This window comes from Triturus cristatus, chromosome 4_1 (genome assembly GCF_964204655.1).
Source record: "Triturus cristatus chromosome 4_1, aTriCri1.1, whole genome shotgun sequence".
Classification (NCBI taxonomy): Eukaryota; Metazoa; Chordata; class Amphibia; order Caudata; family Salamandridae; genus Triturus; species Triturus cristatus.
In genome coordinates this window covers 293,797,532-293,818,820 of record NC_140585.1, presented here as the reverse complement: position 1 = coordinate 293,818,820, position 21,289 = coordinate 293,797,532, and the positions used below count along the sequence as shown (strand labels likewise).

Below are 21,289 nucleotides of genomic sequence, written 5' to 3'. Positions count from 1 at the left end.
GGTGAAAGCATGCCTGATTCTGCAAAGGTATGAGATTACACTTTTGCCTCAGAGGTGGTCAGGGGCTATTGCACATTAGGAAACCGTTTATTGAGGTCCAGTTGGATTACTCTATCTTCTACCACCTCAAAATCAGCTGCTCATGCAGTGTTCTACACCGATGAGCTATTTTGGTCCTCCCTGTCCCTTCCAGCTAGTGGGTCCCCTGACTAGGGAAAGTGATTCGAACAGATTTGCATATCTTTTCATAGGAGACTTCTTGACCTATTTTATACTGTGCCAAATCAAGGTAGATTGAGTAATGATCTTGACAGACCTATATTGGAGAACTGCAGTGTGAGAAAGTGGCTCTGTATATACTGTTCCCAAATAGGTACAGGGTGTACAGAGTCCACAGTCCCCAGAGGTTTGGCAGAGGCTAAAGTTAGATATAACCTTACTCTCTAAAGTGGTAGCTTGGTCGAGCAGTAAGGCAGTATCAGAGGACAGTGTAAAGCATTTGTTGCACACACTCAGTCAGCAAATGGTCTCACACACTCAATAACTGAACTCTAGGCCAATGGTTTATCTACAAAAAATATATGCTTGTTTTATTTTAGAACCAACAATAGGTATTAAAATATACTTTCTCAGAATGAGATGCTTTATATAAATACTTTTGCAATATGCAATTGACTTTTGTAGAAAGTTACAAGTGGTTGCAATAGGCAACAACATTTTAAACACAATAATGCATTGAGCTCAATGGAAGTTTCAAGTTATTTGCAACAGATTACTTTTAGGATTACTTTTGGATTTCCAGGACTGGATCCTAGATTCAGTCCTGGGTCAGTACTTGGAATCAAGTGATAAAAGTCGACTTAATTACTGTGATGATTTTTAGACAATATTTTGCTATTTTAAAAGTTGACAGAAAATATTTCATAGAAAACAGTCAAAGATTGCCTATGGCAGAAAATTCAAGTTGCAGGTATAGTATGTTCTCGTTACTTTTGTAATCCAGTACTGGGTGCCTAGACTCAGTACTGGGACTTTTATCCAAAACAGGTAAGTAATTACGTTTTCAGAAATTATACGATTTTTAAAGAATATTTAAAGTTTGCAGAAATTGACACTTAAAAAGAAATTTCACAGAAAAACAGTCAATGATTTCCTATGGGAGAAAATTGGGTTACTGGTAAGTACAGTTGTAAGTATTTTTCAGAGTCAGTGCTGGGCACCAAGATCCAGCACTGGGAGCTCACCTAATAGCAGGTGAGTATTTTCGTTTTCGTTACTCGGCTGATTTTTGGTGAATATTTTAAGTTTTGAAAAGTCCACACTTGGAAGAAATTTCAGGAAAAACCAGTCAATGTTACCCTATGGAGAAGATTGAGTTATCGGTTTAAAGGTAAGTACTCGACTGGCAGAGTTAAGGTTCTGGGCATAGACTCAGGCGTCTCCCAGGGTCAGGTAGGTACAGTTGGTTCACCCTCAGCGGCACAAGGGCGGCCGGGTGCAGAGAGAGTTAGGCCCAATGTTATCCTATGAGAGGTAGGGGGGCCTTGGTTGGTGGCTGCTGACTAGCAGGCCACGTGGCTGTGGGAGCTGGGCTCCTGGTCACTTATCCAGGGCAAGTGGGGAAGTAGATAGATGTAGAGGTTGCACTGCCAGGGCCACTCGGACGGCTGGGTGCAGAGTGCTTTTGAGCATTCGGGCGCTCAATTGATTTGAATGGGAAATCTCTGGTTTAGAAAAAGACTGCAAGCTCGGGGACGAAGATTCTTCAGGTGCCACCACCACTTCGAGAGGTAAGTTGGGTAGTTGGAGGATAGGTAGGTACCCCGGGATTGGGCACAGGGGGCCGCGGAGCGCCGGGTGCAGGGGTACCTTTTGGTGTCGGGAAATCTTACCCTCTGTTGATCGCGGTTGGGGGGGCACCTGGTTCTGAGGCTGCAGGCTTCTTCAGGAGTGTCGAGGGAGGTCCTTGGGTGCCGGACTCGGGGTCACAGTCGCCGTGGGGTCGTCCTTGTGGTCTTTGTTCACTCTGGCACAGGCCAGGCTTGGTGGGTGCAGAGTGTGAAGGGTTCGCGGTTCCGGGCTGCTGCCAGGGATTAGAAGTAGATTTGAGTAGAGCCTCTACTCATGGGAGTCCCAGGGGTTTAGAGTCAAAAGGTAGCCAGGTCCTCCAGGGTTTGTGAGGTTGCTGGCAACAAGAGATGCCGGGTTGGAGCAGGAGCAGGTTTGAGGGTCGACAGGCCAGAGGCTCCAACGTTTGGGAGTTGCACAGCCCTCAGTCTTTTCATGTTTCGCTCAAAGAGTGAAGGGCCCTGTAATTTCTCCTTCTCATTCACATATGAAAAGAATGAGGGCTAATCAAAAAATGAATTAGAGCTGGACGTAGAAATGCAGCAGAAGGGCCAGCAAGCGCATTTCTAAGTTGCTCTATGAAGGATGCTTTTGTACTTGACAGATCAGTTTAATCCTACAGGTGCTCTAAAAGGAAGAATGCATTTGAGTCATCCTTGCTGAAAATCACACAGCCATTTATTCTAGGTTGCACTGAGTTTTCAGTCCTCTCCGCCTGCTAGCTTGTTGTTGCAATATGTCTCAATTCTGGAGAATTGTCTGCTATGCTGAAATGCGTGGCCCAGTTCAAATGTTCATCATATTTCCTGGAAAAATATCAAAAGGAAAACAAAGATTTGGTTTTGGGAAAATAATTTATTACACCTTGTAAAAATCAAAACTTTCACATTTGAGTCAAAAAAGAGAGGCTAGGTCTCACTATTTTGCTCAGGCTGTTTTACACGTACTGCTCACAGGTGCTGTCCTGCTACCAATGGGCATGGAAGCTTTGGCCGGCTCTGTTTCCAGCCTGGGTCGGTGCACCTCTCATTACACAACCTGAAATTCTAGAGCTCCCTCTAGAACACCATATTGATGCCCAATGCAGCATGGACACCTGATCAACACAGCTGAGTGCAGCCCAGAACCCCTGAGCTCAAGCAATCCACAAGCCTCTGCCTCCCAAGTAACTAGGACAACAGGCACACGCCACCTTGCCCGGCAAACACTGCAGCTGTCCTAATGATGAAATGCATTCCATAAGTAAGGATAATGATAAAGTAAGGTGGAATGAATTGATGGTTTACCAACCATGTTTCAAGAAAATCAATTTCACTATCCTTCAAAGAAAGGAAAAAAATGTCTTATCAAGAAGCAGTGTGAATATGGGAAGGGCCTTTAAAAAAGATGTGGAGTTTCCTAAAGTAAAAAAGAGGGTTGAACTGATTGAAGGGAGAGAGGAAGTAGGGTCGGAAAGATTGTGACGGGGAAGTGAATACAACATAAATACTAGTATTTAGAGAGTGAGAGACAGGTAGAGGGACAGAAGGGAAAGGAGAGTGAGAGTGAGAGAGAAGAGCCAGGTTAGGGCTGAGTTTCTCTTTATCTGCCAGTGACTCCCTGTAGAAGCTTGCAGGCACAATTTAGGCTGTCCTGTAGGCATCCCTTGTTATGCCGAGCCAGCCAATATTGAGAAAAATAGCATGGGTCACAATGATGGAACTCGTCTGCAACATCGGAAGTTTTAAAGTAGTATGGAGTGGGAGGGCTAGAAGAGTTACCATAAAGAATGAATACACGTCATTCTGTTCTCTAGCCTCAACAGCTGCAAGAGAGGAACTCCTGCTGGCCAAGAAGACCAATGTCAGTTCAGCTTGAACAGGTGAAAGCATGCCTGATTCTGCAAAGGTATGAGATTACACTTTTGCCTCAGAGGTGGTCAGGGGCTATTGCACATTAGGAAACCGTTTATTGAGGTCCAGTTGGATTACTCTATCTTCTACCACCTCAAAATCAGCTGCTCATGCAGTGTTCTACACCGATGAGCTATTTTGGTCCTCCCTGTCCCTTCCAGCTAGTGGGTCCCCTGACTAGGGAAAGTGATTCGAACAGATTTGCATATCTTTTCATAGGAGACTTCTTGACCTATTTTATACTGTGCCAAATCAAGGTAGATTGAGTAATGATCTTGACAGACCTATATTGGAGAACTGCAGTGTGAGAAAGTGGCTCTGTATATACTGTTCCCAAATAGGTACAGGGTGTACAGAGTCCACAGTCCCCAGAGGTTTGGCAGAGGCTAAAGTTAGATATAACCTTACTCTCTAAAGTGGTAGCTTGGTCGAGCAGTAAGGCAGTATCAGAGGACAGTGTAAAGCATTTGTTGCACACACTCAGTCAGCAAATGGTCTCACACACTCAATAACTGAACTCTAGGCCAATGGTTTATCTACAAAAAATATATGCTTGTTTTATTTTAGAACCAACAATAGGTATTAAAATATACTTTCTCAGAATGAGATGCTTTATATAAATACTTTTGCAATATGCAATTGACTTTTGTAGAAAGTTACAAGTGGTTGCAATAGGCAACAACATTTTAAACACAATAATGCATTGAGCTCAATGGAAGTTTCAAGTTATTTGCAACAGATTACTTTTAGGATTACTTTTGGATTTCCAGGACTGGATCCTAGATTCAGTCCTGGGTCAGTACTTGGAATCAAGTGATAAAAGTCGACTTAATTACTGTGATGATTTTTAGACAATATTTTGCTATTTTAAAAGTTGACAGAAAATATTTCATAGAAAACAGTCAAAGATTGCCTATGGCAGAAAATTCAAGTTGCAGGTATAGTATGTTCTCGTTACTTTTGTAATCCAGTACTGGGTGCCTAGACTCAGTACTGGGACTTTTATCCAAAACAGGTAAGTAATTACGTTTTCAGAAATTATACGATTTTTAAAGAATATTTAAAGTTTGCAGAAATTGACACTTAAAAAGAAATTTCACAGAAAAACAGTCAATGATTTCCTATGGGAGAAAATTGGGTTACTGGTAAGTACAGTTGTAAGTATTTTTCAGAGTCAGTGCTGGGCACCAAGATCCAGCACTGGGAGCTCACCTAATAGCAGGTGAGTATTTTCGTTTTCGTTACTCGGCTGATTTTTGGTGAATATTTTAAGTTTTGAAAAGTCCACACTTGGAAGAAATTTCAGGAAAAACCAGTCAATGTTACCCTATGGAGAAGATTGAGTTATCGGTTTAAAGGTAAGTACTCGACTGGCAGAGTTAAGGTTCTGGGCATAGACTCAGGCGTCTCCCAGGGTCAGGTAGGTACAGTTGGTTCACCCTCAGCGGCACAAGGGCGGCCGGGTGCAGAGAGAGTTAGGCCCAATGTTATCCTATGAGAGGTAGGGGGCCTTGGTTGGTGGCTGCTGACTAGCAGGCCACGTGGCTGTGGGAGCTGGGCTCCTGGTCACTTATCCAGGGCAAGTGGGGAAGTAGATTGATGTAGAGGTTGCACTGCCAGGGCCACTCGGACGGCTGGGTGCAGAGTGCTTTTGAGCATTCGGGCGCTCAATTGATTTGAATGGGAAATCTCTGGTTTAGAAAAAGACTGCAAGCTCGGGGACGAAGATTCTTCAGGTGCCACCACCACTTCGAGAGGTAAGTTGGGTAGTTGGAGGATAGGTAGGTACCCCGGGATTGGGCACAGGGGGCCGCGGAGCGCCGGGTGCAGGGGTACCTTTTGGTGTCGGGAAATCTTACCCTCTGTTGATCGCGGTTGGGGGGGCACCTGGTTCTGAGGCTGCAGGCTTCTTCAGGAGTGTCGAGGGAGGTCCTTGGGTGCCGGACTCGGGGTCACAGTCGCCGTGGGGTCGTCCTTGTGGTCTTTGTTCACTCTGGCACAGGCCAGGCTTGGTGGGTGCAGAGTGTGAAGGGTTCGCGGTTCCGGGCTGCTGCCAGGGATTAGAAGTAGATTTGAGTAGAGCCTCTACTCATGGGAGTCCCAGGGGTTTAGAGTCAAAAGGTAGCCAGGTCCTCCAGGGTTTGTGAGGTTGCTGGCAACAAGAGATGCCGGGTTGGAGCAGGAGCAGGTTCGAGGGTCGACAGGCCAGAGGCTCCAACGTTTGGGAGTTGCACAGCCCTCAGTCTTTTCATGTTTCGCTCAAAGAGTGAAGGGCCCTGTAATTTCTCCTTCTCATTCACATATGAAAAGAATGAGGGCTAATCAAAAAATAAATTAGAGCTGGACGTAGAAATGCAGCAGAAGGGCCAGCAAGCGCATTTCTAAGTTGCTCTATGAAGGATGCTTTTGTACTTGACAGATCAGTTTAATCCTACAGGTGCTCTAAAAGGAAGAATGCATTTGAGTCATCCTTGCTGAAAATCACACAGCCATTTATTCTAGGTTGCACTGAGTTTTCAGTCCTCTCCGCCTGCTAGCTTGTTGTTGCAATATGTCTCAATTCTGGAGAATTGTCTGCTATGCTGAAATGCGTGGCCCAGTTCAAATGTTCATCATATTTCCTGGAAAAATATCAAAAGGAAAACAAAGATTTGGTTTTGGGAAAATAATTTATTACACCTTGTAAAAATCAAAACTTTCACATTTGAGTCAAAAAAGAGAGGCTAGGTCTCACTATTTTGCTCAGGCTGTTTTACACGTACTGCTCACAGGTGCTGTCCTGCTACCAATGGGCATGGAAGCTTTGGCCGGCTCTGTTTCCAGCCTGGGTCGGTGCACCTCTCGTTACACAACCTGAAATTCTAGAGCTCCCTCTAGAACACCATATTGATGCCCAATGCAGCATGGACACCTGATCAACACAGCTGAGTGCAGCCCAGAACCCCTGAGCTCAAGCAATCCACAAGCCTCTGCCTCCCAAGTAACTAGGACAACAGGCACACGCCACCTTGCCCGGCAAACACTGCAGCTGTCCTAATGATGAAATGCATTCCATAAGTAAGGATAATGATAAAGTAAGGTGGAATGAATTGATGGTTTACCAACCATGTTTCAAGAAAATCAATTTCACTATCCTTCAAAGAAAGGAAAAAAATGTCTTATCAAGAAGCAGTGTGAATATGGGAAGGGCCTTTAAAAAAGATGTGGAGTTTCCTAAAGTAAAAAAGAGGGTTGAACTGATTGAAGGGAGAGAGGAAGTAGGGTCGGAAAGATTGTGACGGGGAAGTGAATACAACATAAATACTAGTATTTAGAGAGTGAGAGACAGGTAGAGGGACAGAAGGGAAAGGAGAGTGAGAGTGAGAGAGAAGAGCCAGGTTAGGGCTGAGTTTCTCTTTATCTGCCAGTGACTCCCTGTAGAAGCTTGCAGGCACAATTTAGGCTGTCCTGTAGGCATCCCTTGTTATGCCGAGCCAGCCAATATTGAGAAAAATAGCATGGGTCACAATGATGGAACTCGTCTGCAACATCGGAAGTTTTAAAGTAGTATGGCGTGGGAGGGCTAGAAGAGTTACCATAAAGAATGAATACACGTCATTCTGTTCTCTAGCCTCAACAGCTGCAAGAGAGGAGCTCCTGCTGGCCAAGAAGACCAATGTCAGTTCAGCTTGAACAGGTGAAAGCATGCCTGATTCTGCAAAGGTATGAGATTACACTTTTGCCTCAGAGGTGGTCAGGGGCTATTGCACATTAGGAAACCGTTTATTGAGGTCCAGTTGGATTACTCTATCTTCTACCACCTCAAAATCAGCTGCTCATGCAGTGTTCTACACCGATGAGCTATTTTGGTCCTCCCTGTCCCTTCCAGCTAGTGGGTCCCCTGACTAGGGAAAGTGATTCGAACAGATTTGCATATCTTTTCATAGGAGACTTCTTGACCTATTTTATACTGTGCCAAATCAAGGTAGATTGAGTAATGATCTTGACAGACCTATATTGGAGAACTGCAGTGTGAGAAAGTGGCTCTGTATATACTGTTCCCAAATAGGTACAGGGTGTACAGAGTCCACAGTCCCCAGAGGTTTGGCAGAGGCTAAAGTTAGATATAACCTTACTCTCTAAAGTGGTAGCTTGGTCGAGCAGTAAGGCAGTATCAGAGGACAGTGTAAAGCATTTGTTGCACACACTCAGTCAGCAAATGGTCTCACACACTCAATAACTGAACTCTAGGCCAATGGTTTATCTACAAAAAATATATGCTTGTTTTATTTTAGAACCAACAATAGGTATTAAAATATACTTTCTCAGAATGAGATGCTTTATATAAATACTTTTGCAATATGCAATTGACTTTTGTAGAAAGTTACAAGTGGTTGCAATAGTCAACAACATTTTAAACACAATAATGCATTGAGCTCAATGGAAGTTTCAAGTTATTTGCAACAGATTACTTTTAGGATTACTTTTGGATTTCCAGGACTGGATCCTAGATTCAGTCCTGGGTCAGTACTTGGAATCAAGTGATAAAAGTCGACTTAATTACTGTGATGATTTTTAGACAATATTTTGCTATTTTAAAAGTTGACAGAAAATATTTCATAGAAAACAGTCAAAGATTCCCTATGGCAGAAAATTCAAGTTGCAGGTATAGTATGTTCTCATTACTTTTGTAATCCAGTACTGGGTGCCTAGACTCAGTACTGGGACCTTTATCCAAAACAGGTAAGTAATTACGTTTTCAGAAATTATACGATTTTTAAAGAATATTTAAAGTTTGCAGAAATTGACACTTAAAAAGAAATTTCACAGAAAAACAGTCAATGATTTCCTATGGGAGAAAATTGGGTTACTGGTAAGTACAGTTGTAAGTATTTTTCAGAGTCAGTGCTGGGCACCAAGATCCAGCACTGGGAGCTCACCTAATAGCAGGTGAGTATTTTCGTTTTCGTTACTCGGCTGATTTTTGGTGAATATTTTAAGTTTTGAAAAGTCCACACTTGGAAGAAATTTCAGGAAAAACCAGTCAATGTTACCCTATCGAGAAGATTGAGTTATCGGTTTAAAGGTAAGTACTCGACTGGCAGAGTTAAGGTTCTGGGCATAGACTCAGGCATCTCCCAGGGTCAGGTAGGTACAGTTGGTTCACCCTCAGCGGCACAAGGGCGGCCGGGTGCAAAGAGAGTTAGGCCCAATGTTATCCTATGAGAGGTAGGGGGGCCTTGGTTGGTGGCTGCTGACTAGCAGGCCACGTGGCTGTGGGAGCTGGGCTCCTGGTCACTTATCCAGGGCAAGTGGGGAAGTAGATAGATGTAGAGGTTGCACTGCCAGGGCCACTCGGACGGCTGGGTGCACGGTGCATTTGAGCATTCGGGCGCTCAATTGATTTGAACGGGAAATCTCTGGTTTAGAAAAAGACTGCAAGCTCGGGGACGAAGATTCTTCAGGTGCCACCACCACTTCGAGAGGTAAGTTGGGTAGTTGGAGGATAGGTAGGTACCCCGGGATTGGGCACAGGGGGCCGCGGAGCGCCGGGTGCAGGGGTACCTTTTGGTTTCGGGAAATCTTACCCTCTGTTGATCGCGGTTGGGGGGGCACCTGGTTCTGAGGCTGCAGGCTTCTTCAGGAGTGTCGAGGGAGGTCCTTGGGTGCCGGACTCGGGGTCACAGTCGCCGTGGGGTCGTCCTTGTGGTCTTTGTTCACTCTGGCACAGGCCAGGCTTGGTGGGTGCAGAGTGTGAAGGGTTCGCGGTTCCGGGCTGCTGCCAGGGATTAGAAGTAGATTTGAGTAGAGCCTCTACTTATGGGAGTCCCAGGGGTTTAGAGTCAAAAGGTAGCCAGGTCCTCCAGGGTTTGTGAGGTTGCTGGCCACAAGAGATGCCGGGTTGGAGCAGGAGCAGGTTCGAGGGTCGACAGGCCAGAGGCTCCAACGTTTGGGAGTTGCACAGCCCTCAGTCTTTTCATGTTTCGCTCAAAGAGTGAAGGGCCCTGTAATTTCTCCTTCTCATTCACATATGAAAAGAATGAGGGCTAATCAAAAAATGAATTAGAGCTGGACGTAGAAATGCAGCAGAAGGGCCAGCAAGCGCATTTCTAAGTTGCTCTATGAAGGATGCTTTTGTACTTGACAGATCAGTTTAATCCTACAGGTGCTCTAAAAGGAAGAATGCATTTGAGTCATCCTTGCTGAAAATCACACAGCCATTTATTCTAGGTTGCACTGAGTTTTCAGTCCTCTCCGCCTGCTAGCTTGTTGTTGCAATATGTCTTAATTATGGAGAATTGTCTGCTATGCTGAAATGCGTGGCCCAGTTCAAATGTTCATCATATTTCCTGGAAAAATATCAAAAGGAAAACAAAGATTTGGTTTTGGGAAAATAATTTATTACACCTTGTAAAAATCAAAACTTTCACATTTGAGTCAAAAAAGAGAGGCTAGGTCTCACTATTGTGCTCAGGCTGTTTTACACGTACTGCTCACAGATGCTGTCCTGCTACCAATGGGCATGGAAGCTTTGGCCTGCTCTGTTTCCAGCCTGGGTCGGTGCACCTCTCGTTACACAACCTGAAATTCTAGAGCTCCCTCTAGAACACCATATTGATGCCCAATGCAGCATGGACACCTGATCAACACAGCTGAGTGCAGCCCAGAACCCCTGAGCTCAAGCAATCCACAAGCCTCTGCCTCCCAAGTAACTAGGACAACAGGCACACACCACCTTGCCCGGCAAACACTGCAGCTGTCCTAATGATGAAATGCATTCCATAAGTAAGGATAATGATAAAGTAAGGTGGAATGAATTGATGGTTTACCAACCATGTTTCAAGAAAATCAATTTCACTATCCTTCAAAGAAAGGAAAAAAATGTCTTATCAAGAAGCAGTGTGAATATGGGAAGGGCCTTTAAAAAAGATGTGGAGTTTCCTAAAGTAAAAAAGAGGGTTGAACTGATTGAAGGGAGAGAGGAAGTAGGGTCGGAAAGATTGTGACGGGGAAGTGAATACAACATAAATACTAGTATTTAGAGAGTGAGAGACAGGTAGAGGGACAGAAGGGAAAGGAGAGTGAGAGTGAGAGAGAAGAGCCAGGTTAGGGCTGAGTTTCTCTTTATCTGCCAGTGACTCCCTGTAGAAGCTTGCCGGCACAATTTAGGCTGTCCTGTAGGCATCCCTTGTTATGCCGAGCCAGCCAATATTGAGAAAAATAGCATGGGTCACAATGATGGAACTCGTCTGCAACATTGGAAGTTTTAAAGTAGTATGGAGTGGGAGGGCTAGAAGAGTTACCATAAAGAATGAATACACGTCATTCTGTTCTCTAGCCTCAACAGCTGCAAGAGAGGAACTCCTGCTGGCCAAGAAGACCAATGTCAGTTCAGCTTGAACAGGTGAAAGCATGCCTGATTCTGCAAAGGTATGAGATTACACTTTTGCGTCAGAGGTGGTCAGGGGCTATTGCACATTAGGAAACCGTTTATTGAGGTCCAGTTGGATTACTCTATCTTCTACCACCTCAAAATCAGCTGCTCATGCAGTGTTCTATACCGATGAGCTATTTTGGTCCTCCCTGCCCCTTCCAGCTAGTGGGTCCCCTGACTAGGGAAAGTGATTCGAACAGATTTGCATATCTTTTCATAGGAGACTTCTTGACCTATTTTATACTGTGCTAAATCAAGGTAGATTGAGTAATGATCTTGACAGACCTATATTGGAGAACTGCAGTGTGAGAAAGTGGCTCTGTATATACTGTTCCCAAATAGGTACAGGGTGTACAGAGTCCACAGTCCCCAGAGGTTTGGCAGAGGCTAGAGTTAGATATAACCTTACTCTCTAAAGTGGTAGCTTGGTCGAGCAGTAAGGCAGTATCAGAGGACAGTGTAAAGCATTTGTTGCACACACTCAGTCAGCAAATGGTCTCACACACTCAATAACTGAACTCTAGGCCAATGGTTTATCTACAAAAAAGATATGCTTGTTTTATTTTAGAACCAACAATAGGTATTAAAATATACTTTCTCAGAATGAGATGCTTTATATAAATACTTTTGCAATATGCAATTGACTTTTGTAGAAAGTTACAAGTGGTTGCAATAGGCAACAACATTTTAAACACAATAATGCATTGAGCTCAATGGAAGTTTCAAGTTATTTGCAACAGATTACTTTTAGGATTACTTTTGGATTTCCAGGACTGGATCCTAGATTCAGTCCTGGGTCAGTACTTGGAATCAAGTGATAAAAGTCGACTTAATTACTGTGATGATTTTTACACAATATTTTGCTATTTTAAAAGTTGACAGAAAATATTTCATAGAAAACAGTCTAAGATTCCCTATGGCAGAAAATTCAAGTTGCAGGTATAGTATGTTCTCGTTACTTTTGTAATCCAGTACTGGGTGCCTAGACTCAGTACTGGGACCTTTATCCAAAACAGGTAAATAATTACGTTTTCAGAAATTATACGATTTTTAAAGAATATTTAAAGTTTGCAGAAATTGACACTTAGAAGAAATTTCACAGAAAAACAGTCAATGATTTCCTATGGGAGAAAATTGGGTTACTGGTAAGTACAGTTGTAAGTATTTTTCAGAGTCAGTGCTGGGCACCAAGATCCAGCACTGGGAGCTCACCTAATAGCAGGTGAGTATTTTCGTTTTCGTTACTCGGCTGATTTTTGGTGAATATTTTAAGTTTTGAAAAGTCCACACGGAAGAAATTTCAGGAAAAACCAGTCAATGTTACCCTATGGAGAAGATTGAGTTATCGGTTTAAAGGTAAGTACTCGACTGGCAGAGTTAAGGTTCTGGGCATAGACTCAGGCGTCTCCCAGGGTCAGGTAGGTACAGTTGGTTCACCCTCAGCGGCACAAGGGCGGCCGGGTGCAGAGAGAGTTAGGCCCAATGTTATCCTATGAGAGGTAGGGGGGCCTTGGTTGGTGGCTGCTGACTAGCAGTCCACGTGGCTGTGGGAGCTGGGCTCCTGGTCACTTATCCAGGGCAAGTGGGGAAGTAGATAGATGTAGAGGTTGCAATGCCAGGGCCACTCGGACGGCTGGGTGCAGGGTGCTTTTGAGCATTCGGGCGCTCAATTGATTTGAATGGGAAATCTCTGGTTTAGAAAAAGACTGCAAGCTCGGGGACGAAGATTCTTCAGGTGCCACCACCACTTCGAGAGGTAAGTTGGGTAGTTGGAGGATAGGTAGGTACCCCGGGATTGGGCACAGGGGGCCGCGGAGCGCCGGGTGCAGGGGTACCTTTTGGTGTCGGGAAATCTTACCCTCTGTTGATCGCGGTTGGGGGGGCACCTGGTTCTGAGGCTGCAGGCTTCTTCAGGAGTGTCGAGGGAGGTCCTTGGGTGCCGGACTCGGGGTCACAGTCGCCGTGGGGTCGTCCTTGTGGTCTTTGTTCACTCTGGCACAGGCCAGGCTTGGTGGGTGCAGAGTGTGAAGGGTTCGCGGTTCCGGGCTGCTGCCAGGGATTAGAAGTAGATTTGAGTAGAGCCTCTACTCATGGGAGTCCCAGGGGTTTAGAGTCAAAAGGTAGCCAGGTCCTCCAGGGTTTGTGAGGTTGCTGGCCACAAGAGATGCCGGGTTGGAGCAGGAGCAGGTTCGAGGGTCGACAGGCCAGAGGCTCCAACGTTTGGGAGTTGCACAGCCCTCAGTCTTTTCATGTTTCGCTCAAAGAGTGAAGGGCCCTGTAATTTCCCCTTCTCATTCACATATGAAAAGAATGAGGGCTAATCAATAAATGAATTAGAGCTGGACATAGAAATGCAGCAGAAGGGCCAGCAAGCGCATTTCTAAGTTGCTCTATGAAGGATGCTTTTGTACTTGACAGATCAGTTTAATCCTACAGGTGCTCTAAAAGGAAGAATGCATTTGAGTCATCCTTGCTGAAAATCACACAGCCATTTATTCTAGGTTGCACTGTGTTTTCAGTCCTCTCCGCCTGCTAGCTTGTTGTTGCAATATGTCTCAATTCTGAAGAATTGTCTGCTATGCTGAAATGCGTGGCCCAGTTCAAATGTTCATCATATTTCCTGGAAAAATATCAAAAGGAAAACAAAGATTTGGTTTTGGGAAAATAATTTATTACACCTTGTAAAAATCAAAACTTTCACATTTGAGTCAAAAAAGAGAGGCTAGGTCTCACTATTTTGCTCAGGCTGTTTTACTCGTACTGCTCACAGGTGCTGTCCTGCTACCAATGGGCATGGAAGCTTTGGCCGGCTCTGTTTCCAGCCTGGGTCGGTGCACCTCTCGTTACACAACCTGAAATTCTAGAGCTCCCTCTAGAACACCATATTGATGCCCAATGCAGCATGGACACCTGATCAACACAGCTGAGTGCAGCCCAGAACCCCTGAGCTCAAGCAATCCACAAGCCTCCCAAGTAACTAGGACAACAGGCACACGCCACCTTGCCCGGAAAACACAGCAGCTGTCCTAATGATGAAATGCATTCCATAAGTAAGGATAATGATAAAGTAAGGTGGAATGAATTGATGGTTTACCAACCATGTTTCAAGAAAATCAATTTCACTATCCTTCAAAGAAAGGAAAAAAAATATCTTATCAAGAAGCAGTGTGAATATGGGAAGGGCCTTTAAAAAAGATGTGGAGTTTCCTAAAGTAAAAAAGAGGGTTGAACTGATTGAAGGGAGAGAGGAAGTAGGGTCGGAAAGATTGTGACGGGGAAGTGAATACAACATAAATACTAGTATTTAGAGAGTGAGAGACAGGTAGAGGGACAGAAGGGAAAGGAGAGTGAGAGTGAGAGAGAAGAGCCAGGTTAGGGCTGAGTTTCTCTTTATCTGCCAGTGACTCCCTGTAGGAGCTTGCCGGCACAATTTAGGCTGTCCTGTAGGCATCCCTTGTTATGCCGAGCCAGCCAATATTGAGAAAAATAGCATGGGTCACAATGATGGAACTCGTCTGCAACATCGGAAGTTTTAAAGTAGTATGGAGTGGGAGGGCTAGAAGAGTTACCATAAAGAATGAATACACGTCATTCTGTTCTCTAGCCTCAACAGCTGCAAGAGAGGAACTCCTGCTGGCCAAGAAGACCAATGTCAGTTCAGCTTGAACAGGTGAAAGCATGCCTGATTCTGCAAAGGTATGAGATTACACTTTTGCGTCAGAGGTGGTCAGGGCTATTGCACATTAGGAAACCGTTTATTGAGGTCCAGTTGGATTACTCTATCTTCTACCACCTCAAAATCAGCTGCTCATGCAGTGTTCTATACCGATGAGCTATTTTGGTCCTCCCTGCCCCTTCCAGCTAGTGGGTCCCCTGACTAGGGAAAGTGATTCGAACAGATTTGCATATCTTTTCATAGGAGACTTCTTGACCTATTTTATACTGTGCCAAATCAAGGTAGATTGAGTAATGATCTTGACAGACCTATATTGGAGAACTGCAGTGTGAGAAAGTGGCTCTGTATATACTGTTCCCAAATAGGTACAGGGTGTACAGAGTCCACAGTCCCCAGAGGTTTGGCAGAGGCTAAAGTTAGATATAACCTTACTCTCTAAAGTGGTAGCTTGGTCGAGCAGTAAGGCAGTATCAGAGGACAGTGTAAAGCATTTGTTGCACACACTCAGTCAGCAAATGGTCTCACACACTCAATAACTGAACTCTAGGCCAATGGTTTATCTACAAAAAATATATGCTTCTTTTATTTTAGAACCAACAATAGGTATTAAAATATACTTTCTCAGAATGAGATGCTTTATATAAATACTTTTGCAATATGCAATTGACTTTTGTAGAAAGTTACAAGTGGTTGCAATAGGCAACAACATTTTAAACACAATAATGCATTGAGCTCAATGGAAGTTTCAAGTTATTTGCAACAGATTACTTTTAGGATTACTTTTGGATTTCCAGGACTGGATCCTAGATTCAGTCCTGGGTCAGTACTTGGAATCAAGTGATAAAAGTCGACTTAATTACTGTGATGAGTTTTAGACAATATTTTGCTATTTTAAAAGTTGACAGAAAATATTTCATAGAAAACAGTCAAAGATTCCCTATGGCAGAAAATTCAAGTTGCAGGTATAGTATGTTCTCGTTACTTTTGTAATCCAGTACTGGGTGCCTAGACTCAGTACTGGGACCTTTATCCAAAACAGGTAAGTAATTACGTTTTCAGAAATTATACGATTTTTAAAGAATATTTAAAGTTTGCAGAAATTGACACTTAGAAGAAATTTCACAGAAAAACAGTCAATGATTTCCTATGGGAGAAAATTGGGTTACTGGTAAGTACAGTTGTAAGTATTTTTCAGAGTCAGTGCTGGGCACCAAGATTCAGCACTGGGAGCTCACCTAATAGCAGGTGAGTATTTTCGTTTTCGTTACTCGGCTGATTTTTGGTGAATATTTTAAGTTTTGAAAAGTCCACACTTGGAAGAAATTTCAGGAAAAACCAGTCAATGTTACCCTATGGAGAAGATTGAGTTATCGGTTTAAAGGTAAGTACTCGACTGGCAGAGATAAGGTTCTGGGCATAGACTCAGGCGTCTCCCAGGGTCAGGTAGGTACAGTTGGTTCACCCTCAGCGGCACAAGGGCGGCCGGGTGCAGAGAGAGTTAGGCCCAATGTTATCCTATGAGAGGTAGTTGGGCCTTGGTTGGTGGCTGCTGACTAGCAGGCCACGTGGCTGTGGGAGCTGGGCTCCTGGTCACTTATCCAGGGCAAGTGGGGAAGTAGATAGATGTAGAGGTTGCACTGCCAGGGCCACTCGGACTGCTGGGTGCAGGGTGCTTTTGAGCATTCGGGCGCTCAATTGATTTGAATGGGAAATCTCTGGTTTAGAAAAAGACTGCAAGCTCGGGGACGAAGATTCTTCAGGTGCCACCACCACTTCGAGAGGTAAGTTGGGTAGTTGGAGGATAGGTAGGTACCCCGGGATTGGGCACAGGGGGCCGCGGAGCGCCGGGTGCAGGGGTACCTTTTGGTGTCGGGAAATCTTACCCTCTGTTGATCGCGGTTGGGGGGGCACCTGGTTCTGAGGCTGCAGGCTTCTTCAGGAGTGTCGAGGGAGGTCCTTGGGTGCCGGACTCGGGGTCACAGTCGCCGTGGGGTCGTCCTTGTGGTCTTTGTTCACTCTGGCACAGGCCAGGCTTGGTGGGTGCAGAGTGTGAAGGGTTCGCGGTTCCGGGCTGCTGCCAGGGATTAGAAGTAGATTTGAGTAGAGCCTCTACTCATGGGAGTCCCAGGGGTTTAGAGTCAAAAGGTAGCCAGGTCCTCCAGGGTTTGTGAGGTTGCTGGCCACAAGAGATGCCGGGTTGGAGCAGGAGCAGGTTCGAGGGTCGACAGGCCAGAGGCTCCAACATTTGGGAGTTGCACAGCCCTCAGTCTTTTCATGTTTCGCTCAAAGAGTGAAGGGCCCTGTAATTTCTCCTTCTCATTCACATATGAAAAGAATGAGGGCTAATCAAAAAATGAATTAGAGCTGGACGTAGAAATGCAGCAGAAGGGCCAGCAAGCGCATTTCTAAGTTGCTCTATGAAGGATGCTTTTGTACTTGACAGATCAGTTTAATCCTACAGGTGCTCTAAAAGAAAGAATGCATTTGAGTCATCCTTGCTGAAAATCACACAGCCATTTATTCTAGGTTGCACTGAGTTTTCAGTCCTCTCCGCCTGCTAGCTTGTTGTTGCAATATGTCTCAATTCTGTAGAATTGTCTGCTATGCTGAAATGCGTGGCCCAGTTCAAATGTTCATCATATTTCCTGGAAAAATATCAAAAGGAAAACAAAGATTTGGTTTTGGGATAATAATTTATTACTCCTTGTAAAAATCAAAACTTTCACATTTGAGTCAAAAAAGAGAGGCTAGGTCTCACTATTTTGCTCAGGCTGTTTTACACGTACTGCTCACAGATGCTGTCCTGCTACCAATGGGCATGGAAGCTTTGGCCTGCTCTGTTTCCAGCCTGGGTCAGTGCACCTCTCGTTACACAACCAGAAATTCTAGAGCTCCCTCTAGAGCTCCCTCTAGAACACCATATTGATGCCCAATGCAGCATGGACACTTGATCAACACAGCTGAGTGCAGCCCAGAACCCCTGAGCTCAAGCAATCCACAAACCTCTGCCTCCCAAGTAACTAGGACAACAGGCACACGCCACCTTGCCCGGCAAACACTGCAGCTGTCCTAATGATGAAATGCATTCCATAAGTAAGGATAATGATAAAGTAAGGTGGAATGAATTGATGGTTTACCAACCATGTTTCAAGAAAATCAATTTCACTATCCTTCAAAGAAAGGAAAAAAATGTCTTATCAAGAAGCAGTGTGAATATGGGAAGGGCCTTTAAAAAAGATGTGGAGTTTCCTAAAGTAAAAAAGAGAGTTGAACTGATTGAAGGGAGAGAGGAAGTAGGGTCGGAAAGATTGTGACGGGGAAGTGAATACAACATAAATACTAGTATTTAGAGAGTGAGAGACAGGTAGAGGGACAGAAGGGAAAGGAGAGTGAGAGTGAGAGAGAAGAGCCAGGTTAGGGCTGAGTTTCTCTTTATCTGCCAGTGACTCCCTGTAGAAGCTTGCCGGCACAATTTAGGCTGTCCTGTAGGCATCCCTTGTTATGCCGAGCCAGCCAATATTGAGAAAAATAGCATGGGTCACAATGATGGAACTCGTCTGCAACATCGGAAGTTTTAAAGTAGTATGGAGTGGGAGGGCTAGAAGAGTTACCATAAAGAATGAATACACGTCATTCTGTTCTCTAGCCTCAACAGCTGCAAGAGAGGAACTCCTGCTGGCCAAGAAGACCAATGTCAGTTCAGCTTGAACAGGTGAAAGCATGCCTGATTCTGCAAAGGTATGAGATTACACTTTTGCGTCAGAGGTGGTCAGGGCTATTGCACATTAGGAAACCGTTTATTGAGGTCCAGTTGGATTACTCTATCTTCTACCACCTCAAAATCAGCTGCTCATGCAGTGTTCTATACCGATGAGCTATTTTGGTCCTCCCTGCCCCTTCCAGCTAGTGGGTCCCCTGACTAGGGAAAGTGATTCGAACAGATTTGCATATCTTTTCATAGGAGACTTCTTGACCTATTTTATACTGTGCCAAATCAAGGTAGATTGAGTAATGATCTTGACAGACCTATATTGGAGAACTGCAGTGTGAGAAAGTGGCTCTGTATATACTGTTCCCAAATAGGTACAGGGTGTACAGAGTCCACAGTCCCCAGAGGTTTGGCAGAGGCTAAAGTTAGATATAACCTTACTCTCTAAAGTGGTAGCTTGGTCGAGCAGTAAGGCAGTATCAGAGGACAGTGTAAAGCATTTGTTGCACACACTCAGTCAGCAAATGGTCTCACACACTCAATAACTGAACTCTAGGCCAATGGTTTATCTACAAAAAATATATGCTTGTTTTATTTTAGAACCAACAATAGGTATTAAAATATACTTTCTCAGAATGAGATGCTTTATATAAATACTTTTGCAATATGCAATTGACTTTTGTAGAAAGTTACAAGTGGTTGCAATAGGCAACAACATTTTAAACACAATAATGCATTGAGCTCAATGGAAGTTTCAAGTTATTTGCAAACGATTACTTTTAGGATTACTTTTGGATTTCCAGGACTGGATCCTAGATTCAGTCCTGGATCAGAACTTGGAATCAAGTGATAAAAGTCGACTTAATTACTGTGATGATTTTTAGACAATATTTTGCTATTTTAAAAGTTGACAGAAAATATTTCATAGAAAACAATCAAAGATTCCCTATGGCAGAAAATTCAAGTTGCAGGTATAGTATGTTCTCGTTACTTTTGTAATCCAGTACTGGGTGCCTAGACTCAGTACTGGGACCTTTATCCAAAACAGGTAAGTAATTACGTTTTCAGAAATTATACGATTTTTAAAGAATATTTAAAGTTTGCAGAAAATTGACACTTAGAAGAAATTTCACAGAAAAACAGTCAATGATTTCCTACGGGAGAAAATTGGGTTACTGGTAAGTACAGTTGTAAGTATTTTTCAGAGTCAGTGCTGGGCACCAAGATCCAGCACTGGGAGCTCACCTAATAGCAGGTGAGTATTTTCGTTTTCGTTACTCGGCTGATTTTTGGTGAATATTTTAAGTTTTGAAAAGTCCACACTTGGAAGAAATTTCAGGAAAAACCAGTCAATGTTACCCTCTGGAGAAGATTGAGTTATCGGTTTAAAGGTAAGTACTCGACTGGCAGAGTTAAGGTTCTGGGCATAGACTCAGGCGTCTCCCAGGGTCAGGTAGGTACAGTTGGTTCACCCTCAGCGGCACAAGGGCGGCCGGGTGCAGAGAGAGTTAGGCCCAATGTTATCCTATGAGAGGTAGGGGGGCCTTGGTTGGTGGCTGCTGACTAGCAGGCCACGTGGCTGTGGGAGCTGGGCTCCTGGTCACTTATCCAGGGCAAGTGGGGAAGTAGATAGATGTAGAGGTTGCACTGCCAGGGCCACTCGGACTGCTGGGTGCAGGGTGCTTTTGAGCATTCGGGCGCTCAATTGATTTGAATGGGAAATCTCTGGTTTAGAAAAAGACTTCAAGCTCGGGGACGAAGATTCTTCAGGTGCCACCACCACTTCGAGAGGTAAGTTGGGTAGTTGGAGGATAGGTAGGTACCCCGGGATTGGGCACAGGGGGCCGCGGAGCGCCGGGTGCAGGGGTACCTTTTGGTGTCGGGAAATCTTACCCTCTGTTGATCGCGGTTGGGGGGGGCACCTGGTTCTGAGGCTGCAGGCTTCTTCAGGAGTGTCGAGGGAGGTCCTTTGGTGTCGGACTCGGGGTCACAGTCGCCGTGGGGTCGTCCTTGTGGTCTTTGTTCACTCTGGCACAGGCCAGGCTTGGTGGGTGCAGAGTGTGAAGGGTTCGCGGTTCCGGGCTGCTGCCAGGGATTAGAAGTAGATTTGAGCAGAGCCTCTACTCATTGGAGTCCCAGGGGTTTAGAGTCAAAAGGTAGCCAGGTCCTCCAGGGTTTGTGAGGTTGCTGGCCACAAGAGATGCCGGGTTGGAGCAGGAGTAGGTTCGAGGGTCGACAGGCCAGAGGCTCCAACGTTTGGGAGTTGCACAGCCCTCAGTCTTTTCATGTTTCGCTCAAAGAGTGAAGGGCCCTGTAATTTCTCCTTCTCATTCACATATGAAAAGAATGAGGGCTAATCAAAAAATGAATTAGAGCTGGACGTAGAAATGCAGCAGAAGGGCCAGCAAGCGCATTTCTAAGTTGCTCTTTGAAGGATGCTTTTGTACTTGACAGATCATTTTAATCCTACAGGTGCTCTAAAAGGAAGAATGCATTTGAGTCATCCTTGCTGAAAATCACACAGCCATTTATTCTAGGTTGCACTGAGTTTTCAGTCCTCTCCGCCTGCTAGCTTGTTGTTGCAATATGTCTCAATTCTGGAGAATTGTCTGCTATGCTGAAATGCGTGGCCCAGTTCAAATGTTCATCATATTTCCTGGAAAAATATCAAAAGGAAAACAAAGATTTGGTTTTGGGAAAATAATTTTACACCTTGTAAAAATCAAAACTTTCACATTTGAGTCAAAAAA

At 44.5% G+C, this 21,289-nt stretch overlaps 5 non-coding genes across 5 annotated transcripts; all 5 read right to left on the bottom strand.

Moving 5' to 3' along the window:
* Nucleotides 1–2,750: 2,750 nt before the first annotated feature.
* On the bottom strand, nt 2,751–3,050 carry LOC146854360 (signal recognition particle RNA). The gene has a single exon (XR_014959316.1).
* Nucleotides 3,051–6,457: 3,407 nt separating this feature from the next.
* Nucleotides 6,458–6,757, bottom strand: LOC146854359 (signal recognition particle RNA). The gene has a single exon (XR_014959250.1).
* A 3,408-nt stretch (nt 6,758–10,165) lies between these two features.
* LOC146854358 (signal recognition particle RNA) lies at nt 10,166–10,465 on the bottom strand. The gene has a single exon (XR_014959328.1).
* Nucleotides 10,466–13,870: 3,405 nt separating this feature from the next.
* Nucleotides 13,871–14,164, bottom strand: LOC146854357 (signal recognition particle RNA). The gene has a single exon (XR_014958900.1).
* A 3,407-nt stretch (nt 14,165–17,571) lies between these two features.
* On the bottom strand, nt 17,572–17,883 carry LOC146854356 (signal recognition particle RNA). Its single transcript, XR_014958893.1, has one exon.
* Between the last annotated feature and the right edge of the window lie 3,406 nt (nt 17,884–21,289).